The sequence below is a fragment of the Protopterus annectens genome, chromosome 3.part1, assembly GCF_019279795.1.
Source record: "Protopterus annectens isolate FY-2018-M chromosome 3.part1, PAN1.0, whole genome shotgun sequence".
NCBI classification, from domain to species: domain Eukaryota; kingdom Metazoa; phylum Chordata; order Ceratodontiformes; family Protopteridae; genus Protopterus; species Protopterus annectens.
The window spans coordinates 1,740,021,019-1,740,024,820 of record NC_056732.1 but is presented as its reverse complement, the minus strand read 5'-3'; the positions used below and the strand labels follow the sequence as shown (position 1 = coordinate 1,740,024,820).

At 41.0% G+C, this 3,802-nt stretch overlaps 1 long non-coding RNA gene across 1 annotated transcript in view; it reads left to right on the top strand.

Annotated features, from left to right (window-relative positions):
* Positions 1-2,360: 2,360 nt before the first annotated feature.
* Positions 2,361-3,802, top strand: part of LOC122798904 — a 269,954-nt gene continuing 268,512 nt past the window's right edge. Inside the window, exon 1 of the long non-coding RNA XR_006364338.1 lies at positions 2,361-2,466. This is a non-coding gene — a long non-coding RNA (uncharacterized LOC122798904). The remainder of the gene's footprint in view (positions 2,467-3,802) is intronic.

Below are 3,802 nucleotides of genomic sequence, written 5' to 3'. Positions count from 1 at the left end.
TTTATTTTTAGATGAAACAATGAAATATAAAGTTGTTTTGCTAGAAACAACCTCTTCATTACTTACAGATCTCTTTAATTTGGAATTATTTAGATGACTTTTACTTCTGCAGAGATTGTGCATATTTACTGATACTGGTGGGTTTTAGAAGCTTGAGTAGGCTTTTATGATGGAAATGTTCTGAACTGGGCAGTTTTGTCATTATTGGTTCATGCATTTTGTTTCATTGCTTACTGGAAAATGTTCAAAACAATAAATTTAAAATGTGCTCTAATAAGTGTGTTGTATTACACAAGGAATATAATTTAATACAATCAGGAAGGTGCATCAAAGAACACATATATGTTTTGTGTGCAAGGGGCCTATAATTTGAAAACAGCCAAAAGGTAATCTTTATCCACCACTGGCCAGATGTATTTTCTTTGCATGTGGGTTTCAGTGCTGTTTCAATAAATGTGAGGTTCAAGGGCAGAGAGGTTTTAATGCTAAGCCTATTTTCACTGTGGGACTGTCTTGCTTTGTTTAGGAGATGTCTGTTAGTGTTTGTGCTATAAAATGTAAAATGAAAGTTTTAAATAAAATCCAGATAATCATTGTAAAAGTAAAGCAGTATGCACATTTCAGTGTCTATGGTAAACGGGCCGAAATAGCCATGTAATGGGACATTGGAATGGCTGCAGGGGGGAGGGCTGTCTATGGGGGCCCCATTTGACCATGATTTTGTGAGGAGGGAAGGGTGGCAAACTCAGACAGCCCTGAGCAGCACAAACTCTAGCTATGCCACTGATGAGTAGGCCATGGAGAATGACTTTTGGAGGTCCTAGCAAACTATAATATTCTTTTGCTTAGATTAAAATATTGTCTACCATTAAATGCTCTACATTTACCAAAAACAAAATCCTAAGGTTAATCTTCTCCCTTCCCAGTGAACATCATTGCTACACATTTTAAAAAATGGTTGCCATTTACTGCAGTCTGGGGCCATATTTTGGTTGTCTGTTATTCAGTTTGTCTTTGAAAGTTGGTGTCCCACAATTCCATCAAAGTGGGCAGGATTGCATAATTATGTAGGCAAATTTTATGTTAATCAGTGTCCAGATTTAAACCTATTTTTCATGGGTCGTTGTCCAGATTTTTGATGTTTTCAGTTTGAGAGACATGGTGTACACGCATGTATGTGTGAGCACAGAGAGATGGTAGGTGTGTGTGTGTGTGTGTGTGTGTGTGTGTGTGTGTGTGTGTGTGTGTGTGTGTGTGTGTGTGTGTGTGTGTGTGTGTGCAAGTGGGTGTGTGTCAGTGCACAGAGAAGGTAGGTGTGTGTGTGTGTGTGTGTGTGTGTGTGTGTGTGTGTGTGTGTGTGTGTGTGTGTGTGTGTGTGTGTGTGTGTGTGTGTGTGTGTGTGTGAGTTCAGAGAGAATGTGTGTGTGTATGTGTGTGTGTGTGTGTGTGTGTGTGTGTGTGTGTGTGTGTGTGTGTGTGTGTGAGTTCAGAGAGAATGTGTGTGTGTGTGTGTGTGTGTGTGTGTGTGTGTGTGTGTGTGTGTGTGTGTGTGTGTGTGTGTGTCTAGAGAGAAGGTAGGGGTGCTTGTCTAGAGAGAAGGTAGGGGTGTGTTTGTGCATGTGTGTGAGTGCAGAGAGAAGGTAGGTGTGTGTTAGTGAAGAGAGAAGTTAGGTGTGTGTGTGTGTGTGTGTGTGTGTGTGTGTGTGTGTGTGTGTGTGTGTGTGTGTGTGTGTGTGTGCGTGTGTATGCATGTGTAAGTGAGTGAGTGCAGAGAGAAGATAGGTGTGTGTTAGTGAAAAGAGAGGTTAGGTGTGTGTGTGTGTGTGTGTGTGTGTGTGTGTGTGTGTGTGTGTGTGTGTGTGTGTGTGTGTGTGTGTGTGTGTGTGTGTGTGTGTGTGTGTGTGTGTGTGTGTGTGTGTGTGTGTGTGTGTGGGTGTGTGTGTGTGTGTGTGTGTGTGTGTGTGTGTGTGTGTGTGTGTGTGTGTGAGTGTGTGTGTGTGTGTGTGTGTGTGTGTGTGTGTGTGTGTGTGTGTGTGTGTGTGTGTGTGTGTGCATGTATGTGTGTGTGTGTGTGTGTGTGTGTGTGTGTGTGTGGGGGGGGTGTCTGTGAGTGCAGAGAGAAGGTAGGTGTGTGTGTGTGTATGCTGCATACCTCTCAGCTGTACTGAATTCCTCGGTAAATACTGGTTTGGAGGGCAAAATATTGGGGTGCCACGAAATCTAGAGTGGCCCCTTTAATTTCTGAATTTCTCAGTGGTTTTTTTGAGTTAATTTGCTCCTTACGTCATCACATGCAGGGCGTGCGCAATGACATCAGCTTCAAGAGGCAGGCAGACAGACTGTCAGAATGCAGAGCCATTCATTAGTAGTGCACTTCATTTAATTTAACTTGCGGCAAATGCACCAGTGCACCATGTGTTTTATTCAGGCAATGCAGCATAGCATAGCATATTTTTCTTCCTCCAGGTAAGGCAGACAAAACTGTAAGGCTTATTGTCTTATGTGCGAGAGAAACTTAAGCTGAAAAGAGAAACGGCAGTCAGCAGAAGTGTATGTATTGCTTTTCTGTTAAGCTTCTTATTTCTGGTGCAGAAAGTGTATTGCTTTTTTCTGGTTAAGCTGAAATGAGAAATGGCAGAAGTTCTTATGTGCGAGAACAGCAGTCTACAGATGTGTATTGCTTTTCCATTCTGTTAAGCTTCTAACTGAGAATTGTATTACTTTCTGTTAAGCTTCTAACTGAGAAACTGCAGTCTACAGAAGTGTATTGCTTTTCTTTAAAGTTGAAACAAGAAACATTCTGCAGAAGTGTATTGCTTTTCGTGTTTGTGTGTGTGTGTGTGTGTGTGTGTGTGTGTGTGTGTGTGTGTGTGTGTGTGTGTGTGTGTGTGTGTGTGTGTGTGTGTGTGTGTGAAAGCTACTAACTGAGAAACATTCTGCTGTTAAACTTCCAGAAGTTCCAGTTGAGAAACAACATTCTTCAGAAGTGTATTGCTTTTCCTTTAAGTTGAATCAAGAAACGGCAGTCTGCAGAACTGTACTGCATTCCCTGGTAAACTTCTAAGTGTTTGTGTTTGTGTGAGTGAAAGCTTCTAATTGCGAAACACTCTACTGTTAAGTTTCCAGATGAGAAATGACATTCTACAGAAGTGTATTGCTTTTCTTTTAAGCTGAAACAAGAAGCAGCCTGCAGAAGTGTATTGCTTTTTCTGTTAAGATTCTGATTTTTTGTGTGTGGTATTGCTTACTACAGATGTCATTTCCTTTTTTTGTGGTTTTGCTTACTGCAGAAGTAAATTGCTTTTCGCAGAAGTGTATTGCTTTTTCTGTTAAGCTTGTAATTCTTTGTGTGTGGTATTGCTTACTGCAGAAGTCAGTTACTTTGTGGTATTTCCTACTGCAGATGGCTCATATTTGTGGTCTGTTCCTCTTAAAAGTTGTGTTTTTCTGGCAAATCAGTGAGAAATGAATTCACTAAATAATGATAGCCATTTAAGTTCCAGTCTTCCTATCTTTCAGAAAATGCATGGTAACACAAACCATTTCATTCTAACAACTTTTCTAGGATTATATAAGCAATGTTTAAAATGTGTCTCTGGTTTTGGGCCTTTGCCCCCCCCCCCCATAAATTTCGGCTTTTTCCAGATTTCTTGTACAGCATAGTTCTTCAGGAGGAGAGAGGTTCAGTGCTGCTTATGCAAAGTCTGATTGTGTTATTAGCAGCACAACAGGTAGAATACTTGCTTTTGATGCAGAAGGCTGTGGGTTCTACTCCCACAGTATGTAGATAGATTGCTAAAAC